This window comes from Panthera pardus, unplaced genomic scaffold, assembly GCF_024362965.1.
Source record: "Panthera pardus isolate Hobbes unplaced genomic scaffold, ASM2436296v1 HiC_scaffold_20, whole genome shotgun sequence".
Lineage (NCBI taxonomy): Eukaryota > Metazoa > Chordata > Mammalia > Carnivora > Felidae > Panthera > Panthera pardus.
The window spans coordinates 23,623,270-23,635,549 of NW_026526766.1; the positions used below are offsets into that span (position 1 = coordinate 23,623,270).

The following is a 12,280-nucleotide window of genomic DNA, read 5'->3' on the forward strand; positions in this document are numbered from 1 at the left end:
TCTCCCCTCAAATGAAGAGGCCAAAAAAATAATAATAAATAAAATAATAATAATAATAATAATAATAATAGAGTCAAGCTTAGGAAGTGGTCAAATGTTCTACTAAAGGGTAGCATGCACCCGCAACCTGGAATTTTGTTTGAATCTGGGAACAATGGCTTTTATTAAATTACATAAAGGTTAATCCTCCTTCTGCTTATGGCAGAGTCTCCTCACTCAACACCCTGGCTCTGCACCCAAGAAACTGTACATCCAAAATTAAAACAAATTTTGTTTAATTTAATTAAAAAACTAAAATAAAATTTTGAAAATATGGTTTAGATTACCTATATTTTAAGTATCTCCTTGTTTGATGGTGAGACTATTTATACCCAACCTGTTCCTGACCTAAAAAAATTTGTTTTCATGTGAATAGTTAGTATTGTATAGATAGTATTTTTCATTTTTATGTAACTCTATTGTATATATTTGGTGAACCAAGTCATTAGTTTTCCTATCTCTTTTTTCTTCTTTTCAAAGAGAAAATTTTTCTTATTTAAAAAAATTAATGTTTGTTCATTTTGAGAGAGAGAGAGAGAAACAGAGTGTGAGCAGGAGAGGTGAAGAGAGAGAGACAAACACAAAATCCGAAGCAGGCTTCAGGCTTTGAGCTGTCAGCACACAGCCCAACGTGGGGCTCGAACTCATGAATCACGAGATCATAACCTGAGCCAAAGTTGGAAGCTCAACCAAGTGAGCCACCCAGGCACCCCTAAAAACTTCCTTGATATTAAGAAAAACAAAAATTAAGAGAAAAATAGCATATCTAAAATGATTTAGAGATTTTACTGAATAAAAAAAAAAAGCTCTTGTATTCCTTAATAATGTCAATTCAAGATTAGTCTTCTGAAAGGAAATCAACCTTCTCATCACCATGAAAGTTAAATTGAGCACTTACTTCTTGCAAGGCACTAAGTAAATGCTAAATATATATATTTATAACAAACATTCTATGAGGTAGACTAGTATTATTATCTACATTTTGTACAAAAGAGGAAATCGAGACCTAAAGAGGCTAAGTAACACTAATCATGGCTATATAGGTGGGTCATGGTAGAGGGGCTAAGAATACAACCAGTTCTACTTTGAAGGCAGGGCTCTTAGCTACCTTACTATGTTTCATCATCATAAATCTTATTAGCCCCCAATTTCTTAAGAGTATGGGTAAAATCATGTGAGTTGATTTATACATCTAAATCTAGAACTCAAGACCTTCCATAACCTACTCCCAGTGAACCACCATTCCAGTGTTACCTTTGGTGACTAATACCCTGTGAATCTTATATTCCTGCCAAAATGCGCTTTTTGCTATTATGTCTACTAATGCCTATTATCTTTCCTCCTACTCAGCTTTACTTACGCTATTGCAAACATCCCCAGTTGACCTTGTCAGAAGTTTTTTGTCACCATTACTAACTTCTACTTCTCTTGTTTTGTACTACCCTCAGAGTAATTTGTGTTTCCTTATATTACAGTCACTTACATGTGTCATATATTTTATTGTATACTTGCATCCTTCTTGGTGCAGCACCATGCAAGGTTCACAATAAGTTCTGAATTAAAGTTTGCTGAATGAATGAATAAAAAGTATATATAGTAACATCAGTTCATGGAATAACTGATTCCTGATGGGAAAAGTCCATTTTAAACAATTTCTAGATGTGCCATGGATGTGATTACTCATCTAGAAATAGTACGGAAAGTTCATTTTAAGCTATTTCTAGGTATGCAGATCATTTCTATAACAAAATTTTAGATTTTTTAACCTAGTTGAGTTTCAATCCAACCTTGGTCTTTGGGTAGTTGTGTCAGTTTGCTAAGGCTGCCATAACAAAATATGCAGCCTACATGGCTTACGTAATAAGAGAAATTTATTTTCTCATATTTTGGAGGATAGAAGTCCAAGATCTTCTGAGGCCTCTCTACTTGGCTTGCAGATGGCTGTCTTCATGCTGTAACCTCACAGGGTTTTTTCTCTATGCATGCACATTCCTGGTGTTATCTTGTGTATCCAAATCTCCTCTTTTTATAAGGTCACCAGTCAGATTGGATCAGGGTGCAATAACAGTCTCATTTTAACTTAATTACCTCTTCAGAGGCCTGATCTTCAAATACAGTCACATTCTGAGGTGTGGGGGGGTCAGGGATTCAACATATGAAATTTGGGGAGAAACAATTCGGCCCATAGCATATAGCTTTTGGAAACAGATAGAAGGCACTATATTAGGATGACAGCATTAATAAGTAAAAAATGGTTACTTCTCAGAGTGGCTGACATCCTAAACATACAAACACTTTATAATTTCTGGTCTTATAATGCAGCCTTAGCCTTAAAGAGTGGGCCATTTTGTTTGATGGTGAATCTGTCAGCAAATTTAAAATGCCTGAATTATACAATTTATAGTGAACAAAGTGAAAACCCAAGGCAATTTCAATTATAGGGCAATTCATCAACTATAAGGAAGAGTCTCAGAACACAGATTGAATTATGGTGAGCAGGGTAGTGTATGCAAAATTCTTCCTCCAATATAAACTTAGGAGGGTCTCTGCAGAATGGTATAACAAAGCATGGCTATTTCCATAATTGCATTTGCTCCAGCTCTTGGGTCAGCACACTTTCGATGCTCCAACGAAGTAGAAAAGAGCTCATAGATTTTCAAGGCTGCAACTCAAGCCAGAGGTATGCTGTTAACAGTTCAAGACAGGAGAAAATTGTAATATATGGCCTCCAAATTTATACTCTTCCTGACCCAGGTAATGAAACATGAACCACACATCCAGCGTTTGATAAAGTAGTGCTCACTTGGGCGGTGAGGGACTGCAGGTAGATATTTATTTCTTTGGCTGCCATCCTAACTTGTCCTTGACTGGCAAGGCTTTCACATTAACCCTTTTCTCAGAGGATTCTGAGGAAGTTGGCTCCTGGAGATGAAATCTTACTACATTTACCACCCATCCTTCAGGTTTCCATTTGCTTATAATTATCTCAGTGCTGTGTTCCTGTATATTATTGCTGCTGTTACACTGATACCGTCTTGTTGAGTGATTAAAAATAGCCCAATGAAGAAGGGGAAACAATTTTTGCAATATATTCAGTCAGCCTCCAGTAAGTAAAAAGTAGGCTGTCAGAATTTCCCATCTCATAGATGCGCCTGACCCTCTGGTTGACCCTAGACTAAGCCACTATTCCACTTTCACATTACATGATAACATGGAAAATTCACTGACCCAGTTTTTGAGAATTAAGAGAACGATGACTGCAAAGTGATATAAAATGGAAAGCTTTAGAAACACTAAATAACCATGACCATGATTAATGGAGTATGGCAATAAAATATTACTTACTGGACCAGAAGAAAGAAATTATGGTGGGTGAAGGCGGTGAGAAGAGGAGAAAAAGGAGAGGAAAGAGCAAAGGAGAGTCTGAGGATGGATATTGGCAGTGCTTTTCCAGTTCCTCTTGATACAGATGGACTGAATCAAGCATAAAAATATTCCCGTAGCATGAGCTTTAAAGTGAAACATAAGACGTAACTCCAGGGAAGAATGAGTGTGTGTGTGTGTGTGTGTGTGTGTGTGTGTGTGTGTGTGTGTTAAAAGTGGGATGAAGGAAGGTGTAAATTTTGGACTCAATATCTAAAGGAGTGAAACTTAAAGGAGGGGCTCCACACTGGGCATCTTTGGGGGAATAATGAATGAGGCCTGACACTCACCTCTTCATGGAAGGGGGCACTGGTCCAGAAACAGAAAGAATGAAAACCAATGAAAGTCCAATGAATGAAGGAGTAGTTTGGTCTTCTAGGAGAAAAAGGTTACAACTTTGTTTTTTAGGTTTTGTTTTTTATTTTTTTTATTTGTTAATGTTTACTTATTTTTGATAGAGAGAGAGACAGAGACAGAGTACAAGTGGGGGAGGGGCAGAAATAGAGGGAGACAAAGAATCTGTCTCCAGGCTCCAGGATCTGAGCTGTGGGGCTCAGACTCATGAGCTGTGAGATCATGACCTGAGCTGAAGCCGGATGCTTAACCAACTGACCCACCCATATGCCCCAAAGGGTTATAACTTTGTCAAGTCCAGGGTACCTGATGGCTCAGTTGGTTGAGTGTCCAGCTCTCGATTTCTCCTGACAACACAGATTCTGCTTGGGATTCTCTCTCTCCTTCTCTCTGCCCCTTCCCTGCTAATTCATTCTCTCTCTCTCTTTCTCTCTCTCTCTCTCAAAATAAATAAATAAATAAATAAGCATAAAAAAATTTAAAACAAATTTTTTTTTGGAAAGCCCAGTGGCTCGGCCTCCGGGGAGGCTGCTTGCCCAGGGGCTGGAGGGTTTGTCTTCAAGAAATTGCACATGGGAGCACACAGCCCTAACTGGGCTTGCACAGAGGCAGCAGAGCTATGGCTGCAGCTGGACATCACCTCAGCATCTCGGCAACTAGGAGAACAAAAGACCATGGAAGGTGAGGGCAGATTCCAGGCTCACTGTCTGTCTCCTGCCACAAAAGCTAAAGGGAGGGCTTGGGGGACTCCCACCAAATGAGAAAAGGGTTATGCCTGGTAGTATGGGCCTTGTCACCATCAGTTCCCCCTGGCTCTACCATTAAAGTTATGCTAGAATTCACTAACACAGGGCTGATCAAGAGATATGATATCACATAACGTTAATTGAACATGGAAGCACAAACTCAGGGCTAAGTTTAGTGACTAACCAATGTATGCATTTAAGTCTGTTATATAACTTCTCTGATCCTCAGGTTATTCATAGCAATGGGGATGATAATAATTGCCTCATAGAAGTTTTGAAATTATATAACTGAAAGCCTAATACAAATATTTGTTGAGCACCTGTTTATGTGCCTGGAACTGATTATGAATTGCAGATTCAACCATACAAAAAGAAGGCAAAGCCTTGGCCCTAATGAGGTTCAGAAGCTTATCCTGGAGTAAGGGCATATGCTATTTAGTGCTCAACAATACTTAATTGCTTATTCCCCCTCACAGTTAGGTTGGGGCTTTGGGACTGGGTTCCGGCAACGGAATGTAGGAGGATGCAATGTGAGGCACTTCTAGGCTTGGCTCTCAGAAAATATCCTGCAGAGGGCATCTGGATGGCTTAGTCAGTTGAGCATCCGACTTCAGCTCAGGTCATGATCTCATGACTCGTGAGTTCAAGTCCCACATCGGGCTCTCTGCTGTCAGTGCGGAGCCCCCTTTGGATCCTCTGTCCCCCCACCCCTGCCTATACCCAGCTCATGATCTGTCTCAAAAATGAATAAACATAAAAAAAAAGAAAACATCTTGCATAACCATGCAGCCCTTCCTTTTGTTCCACTATGATTGTGGAAGCCATGTGTTGTAAAACTACAGATACATATGTGCTACCTGATCTGCACCTAACTGTAGTGGGAGCCAAAACTAAACTTTATCATGTTGAGCCACTGAGTTTTTAGACTTTGTCAGCCACCATAGCCTACCTTAGCCTATCTCTCTAGAGAACCTGAGGCCAGCCTGTCTGGCCTGCCCTATGAGCAAGCTTGGAAGTAGATCCTCCTCCAGTGGAGTCTTGAGACTACTGTAGCCCTGGCTGACACCTTGGGAGACCCTGAGCTAGAGGTACTCAGCCAAGCTGTGTGCAGATTCCTGACCCACAAGAATTGAGATAATAAATATTTTACTCTTCTAAGTTTCTAAGTTTGGGGGTCATTGTTACACAGCAATAGAACACCAATACAGTGCTCCATTTGGCAGCACATATACTAAAATTGGAATGATACAGAGAAGATTAGCATGGCCCCTGCACAAGGATAACATGCAAATTCGTGAAGCATTCCATATTGAAAAAAAATAAATACAAATACACCTGTCTATCAATAGGTTAGTGGATAACCAAACTGGTATATCCATTCACTGAAATGCAACTCAGCAATAAAAAAGAATTAACTGTTGAACTACAACATGGATGAGTCCCCAAATAATATTTAGATACTTAGAAGCCAGACAAAAGAGTACATACTGTAAGATTCAACTGATGTAAAATCTAGAAAATGCAAACTAATCTAGTGTGGAAGAAAACAGATCAGTGACTACCTGGGATTGGGGTGAGTGGGACAAGAATGAGTGGAAGCACACAAAAAGATGACAAAGAAGCATGAGGAAACTTTAGAAAGTGATAGCTATGTTCACCCATCTTGATTGTGGTGATGGCTTCACAGGTGTAAACATGCCAAAACTTAAAATATTTGTTGTTTATTGCATGCTAATTATAACTCAGTAAAGCTGCATACCTGTGTCCAGCCGTACAACTCTAAAATCATTGATTTTGTTTGAAGAAGTGATTTTTGTTTCAGCACCTTGATCCAATGGTGCACTCTTCCCCTAACCTTGCATTTGCACAAACCAGCACCCTCATAATCTTGTGTGTGTGTCTCCCTGTTAAAGAGGCACCCTCAAATATACCTACTTTCTTTCAAAGTAATGACCAGTTAAAAGTGATTGTCAATTCCCTGGTCCCAGGTTTGTGGGCATTTCACTTACTCTATGGCATTGACCTTCCCCTTCACAATCCTACCCCCAAAGCAAAACTAGAGGCTCCCAAGCTTACGCATTCCCAACAGCCAAGGAAGCTTGTCAGAGTGAACAGATGAGAGTTTGCTCAACCAAGTTTATTAACAATGTAAAGAATAATCAAGCAAGACTGCATTCTGTACATTGTAGGGACTGCAGGGAAAAAAACAAAACTCTCAGAAACCTTAGCCCACAGAGCTCTAAATCAGGCACCATGTGCACCTTTTCAGACCTCTTTAATATGGCTTGTTGGTTGTTTTGCTTTCTGATATGAACAGCTGTGTTTATTTCTAATATTCCCCCATTCATTTCTTTAACTACCCACACCTTTGCCAGCTATCTGAAGAGTCACCATAACAGAAAGCATACATGATGCAGGCATGAAATATAAAAGTAGCTAAAATTTTGGTATGACTTTAACCTTCCAAAGTACATATTCAAGCACTTGAAACCTTTAGTGGCTGACTAAGCTTCTAGAAGCCATAACTTAGATACCCAATGCATTTTATAATGAATGAATTAGTGGATCATTTGATTTCAGCGGAGCTGAACACCATTCAATGGTTTTAATTATGTCCTGATTAAAGAAATTACATTTATTATTTGTAGAATTTGCCAAGGAAATGGTGCCAAATAACATTACACACACACACACACACACACACACACACACACACACACACACAATAAACACACATATTATAGACACGGCAGTTTACAAATCCTTATTTACTTTATACTTTTTATGATGAAAATCCTATTACAAGGTTGTCAACAAACCCTGTTATATCTCACTCCTTGAAAAAGACTTGCTGGAAGTCCCTTGAATATTTTGAGATGCCCAGGATTTCTGGGTAACAGTATTACTTTCTGATACTCTCAAATTTTTTTCTCCCAGTTTGGAGATTGAGAACTGAAGTAGGGTATATCCAACTCATCAATGGCTTCCCCCTAACATCTCATTCTCTCCTGATATCTACCTTATTTGTTTACTTTTCTTTCCTTCCTCTAGCCATCTAACACCATAGCAACTGTCTTTAGCCCTTCAGGGCCCTCCTGGTTTTAAAAAGACTCAGAGAGGTCTGTGGCAGGCCACTGATGAAATGTACAACCCCATGCTGTTTTCTAGTATCGGTCTCATCTGAAAAACAGAATGAGTTTAAAGTAAGAGCCACATGGGAATTAAGGAATGAGGACTTGGTGAATCAGAGGGCAGAAGTCTACTAGATAAGAGGTGGGGCTCTGAAGTTTAAATCAACACAGATGAAAAGAGGAGAATCAGTTCCCAGGAAAGAAAAAATGAAGGGCTGCTGCTCTATACTTGGAAAATTATGAAAAGAAGTAAATGATGTCTGAATTCTAGCTCTATTACTGAAAGCTATATGACCTGTCTCAATTTCCTCATCTACCAAAAAAAAAATCATAATATTTACCTTATAGTATCTACTGATGCCTCAAATCTGACATGTTGTAAATAAGATATAGAGCATAAATATTTTAGAATAGTTCCCAACACATAATAACTAGAAAATGATGCAGTTTTTCTGTAGTATTTTCCAAAGTTTGCAAAGAGGAAAACTTATTTTATGGGACATTATTTGGAATTATGTGAAAAATAGTTCTGTGGTCAAATTATAATATATGGAGTTAAATAATTTTAAATTGTTTTTATTAATTTGGGGTCTCTGAAAACAATTAATAGCCTAATATCTATTGGGGAGATATTATATTTAGCATATCTCAAATTTATTGAACCAAAGGACAATTTTGGCTACATTCTGTGGAACACTCATTGGCAGTGGTTAATTATCTAATGGAAGACAAAGAATTTACTTAGGATAAATTTGCAAATGAGAAAGTTTAGCTTTGACAAGTGTGTTCATTTCTAGAAAGACGCTAGTTTTAATTTTAGCTTTCATGCACTTTCTATTTTAATGTCTAATATTATCTTATTACATAGTTTTATTATTTAATAAATATGAGATAAATATTAGAGGCACCATAATCTTCCAATGCTCAGGACTTCTAAAAGGTCTTAATTTAGCCCAGCTCTTTGAGAAAAACTGGTCTAGTATAGTTTGAATATACTTCCATAGGATTCGTAAATAAGAGGACCTAGTAAATAAATAGTAAGTATCATTCATAGAAATTAGAGAACTCTGAGCAGTAATGGACTTTCATAATAAAGGGTCAATTCACCAAGAAAGCATAGCAACCCCAAATGTGTATATACCCAAAAAAGCTGGAAGGGAGGGCTCCCACCCCAGTGCACCCAAAGAGGAAATTTGCCTTATAATGAATCAAGCCTGGAGTCTCACCCATACTTGATTCAGATGATATTTAAATGAGATTTTTAGAATTGGAGTTGATATTGGCATTTGTTAAGGCTTTTGGGGCTATTAAATGCATTCTGCACATGAGAAGTACATGGATTTAGGGGAATCACGGGGAGGAACGTTATGGGTTGAGAACCCCCAAAATTCCTACATTGAAGTCCTAACCCACAGTGCCTCCGAATGTGGCTGTATTTAGAGATAGGGTCTTTAAACGGGTAATTAAAGTTAAATGAGGTCATTGGGATGGACCCTAATCCAATGTGACTTTACAATGATGCCTTTACAAGAAGAGGAGATTAAAACATCCAAAATCCATTCATAAATCAAGAAGAGAGGCCTCAAAAAGGAAAAAAAAAAAAAACAAAACACCAATACCTTAATCTTGGCCTTTTAGCCTAGACAAGTGTGACAAAATACCCCTCTGTTGTTTGAGCCACTCAGTCTGTGGCTAGCAACTAGAAAACTAATATAAATCCAAAATACATGAAGTAAAACTGATAGAACTGAAAAGAGAAATAGAGTATCCACAGTTAGAGCTGGAGACGTCAACACACCTCTTTTAGTACTGGATAGAACTAGTCAACAGAAAACCAGTATGGATATAAGAATTGAATAATATTATCAACTTATATGTAATTGACATTTATACTCTAAATTGTCATTGTGCTTATAAACTGACATGTAAAAAATGCCACCAGACAATAGCAGAATACATGGGAATTCTTTTTAAGTACACATGGAGTATTCACCAAGATAGATCATACTATGTGTCACAAAACAAACATTAATACATTTCAAATGACTGAAATAATAAAAAAAAATGTGTTTTCTGATCATAATGGAATTAAATGAAATCAATAGCAGAAAGATAACAGAAAAGTCTCCATAATGGTGGTTAAACAATGCTTCTAAACAATCTATGAGTCAAAGAAGAAGTATCAAGGGAAATTTTAAAAAATGTTTTGAATTGAATAGAAATAAAAATACAATGCATAAAAGTTTTTTAGAATGAAGCTAAATCAATGTTTAGAAGATATTTTAAAATATCATTAAATACTTATATTACAAAAGAATAAAGATCTCCAATCAACAATATAAGCTTTTACCTTAAGAAAACAGACACAAAAAAGTAAATTAAATCCAAATCAAGTACAAGAAACAATAAAGTTAGCAACAGAAATTAATAAAATTAAAAACAAAAATAAAATATTAGAGAAAATCAATGAAACTAAAATCTTTTTTAAAAAATAATAAAATTGATAATCTTCTAGAAATACAGTCAAATTAAAAAGAGAGAAACACAAAATACCAGTAAAGGAATGATATAGGAGATGTCGCTATAGACCATAATGGCTTTAAAAGGATAATAAGTGAATACTAAAACAATTCTACACACGTAATTGAACAACTTAGGTGAATCAAATTCCTCAAAAACCGTGAGGGAACAAAACTCTCTGAAGATGAAGTTGATAAGAATCCTTAACTATTAAAGAATTTAAATTTGTAGTTTAAAATACCCAAAAAAGAAATCTGCAATCCCATATTATCCTACTAGGAGATCCTATTAAACATTTAAGAAGAATTAACACCCATTCTAAACAGTATCTTTCAGAAAATAGAAGAGCCAGAAAAACTTCCCAAATAATCTTTTTAAGTCCAGCATTATCCTGACACCTACACAGGACAAAACACTTCAAGAACAGAATTCTGTAGAACAATATCTCTCATTATCATAAATACAAAAACTTCTCAACCAAATATTACTAAATTACTAAATTGAATTCAGGAATACATCATACACACACACACACACACACACACACACACACAGAATAATAATAGGCTATAATCAAGTAGGATTTATCCCAGGAATGTAAAACTGGCTTAATATTTGAAAATCACTCAAGGTTGGGGCACCTGGGTGGCTCAGTGGGTTGAACGTCCGACTTCAGCTCAGGTCATGATCTCAGGGCTTGTGAATTTGAGCTCTGCAGCAGGCTCTGTACTGACAACTCAGAGCCTGGAGCCTGCTTTGGATTCTGTGTCTCCCTCTCTCTCTGCCCCTCCCTGGCACATACTCTGTCTCTGTCTCTGTCTCTCTCTCTCTCTCCCTCTCTCAAAAATAAATAAACGTTAAAATTTTTTTTTTAAATGAAAAAATCACTCAAGGTAATCCACCACATTAATATCCTATAAGAGTAAAATCCACATGATCCTATCAATAGATGTAGAAAAAAACATTTGACATAATTCAACATTCATTCTGGAGAAAAACTCTCAAGAAACTAGGAATACAAAAGGACTACAACTTCATAAAAGCCATCTATAAAAAACATACAGCCAAGATCACACTTAATGATCTTGTGAAAGATTTTGTGAAAGTGAAAGACTGCTTTCCCCGCAAGATTAGGAGGAAGGTGAAGATGTCCACTCAATACCCCTATTTAACATCATACTGGAAGGCTCTGCCATTGCAATAGGCAAAAAATATATTTAAAAGGTACACATATCAGAAAGAAAACATTAAAACTGTCCCTATTTGTAGATAGCATGATTATCTGTGTAGAAAATCAAATAGAATCTACAAAAAAGACAAAACAAAACTAAACTAAAACTAAAGATGAGTTTAGTGATCATACACATAGTGAATACAGATGCAAAAATTTCTTTGTATTTCTATATACTGACAATATACAATTGGAAGCTGAAATTTTTTTTGGAAACTGAAATTTTAAAAATAGATATTTATAATGTCTCTAAAGAAAGAAATACATAGCTAGAAAACAAACAAAACATATTCAGTTCTTAGATGTGGCACCAAAAGCCATAAAGTGCTGATGAAAGAATTCAGAGCTCTAAATAAACGGTGACATACCATGTTCATGGATGGGAAACCTCAACATAATAAAGATTTTCATTTTACCCAAATTTATTTATATAGCTAAGGAACATAATCCCAATCAAAATCCCAGAAGGATTTGTATACATATAGACAAACTGATTCTAAAATTTATATACAGTGGTAAAGGAAGTAAAATAGCTAACCCAATTCTGAAAAAGAAAAGTTGGAGGAATCACATTATTCCATTTTATAAATTTCTATGAACCTACAGTAATCTGGGGTGCCTGGATGGCTCAGTTGGTTGAGCATCTGATTCTTGATTTCAGCTCAGGTCACAATCTCATAGTTGGTGAGATCAAGCCCCACATCAGGCTATGTGCTGACTGAAGAGCCTGCTTGGAATTCTCTCTCTTTCCCTCTCTCTCTCTCTCTCTCTCTCTGCTCCTCCCCTGCTCATGCTGCCTCTCTGCCTCGCTGTCTCCTCAAAACAAACAAACATTA

General features: G+C 36.8%; 1 non-coding gene across 1 annotated transcript; it reads left to right on the forward strand.

The window, feature by feature from the left end:
* Positions 1-5,769: 5,769 nt before the first annotated feature.
* On the forward strand, positions 5,770-5,876 carry LOC128778768 (U6 spliceosomal RNA). The gene has a single exon (XR_008424480.1). It is a non-coding gene; the product is annotated as a U6 spliceosomal RNA (small nuclear RNA).
* The last annotated feature ends 6,404 nt before the right edge of the window (positions 5,877-12,280 follow it).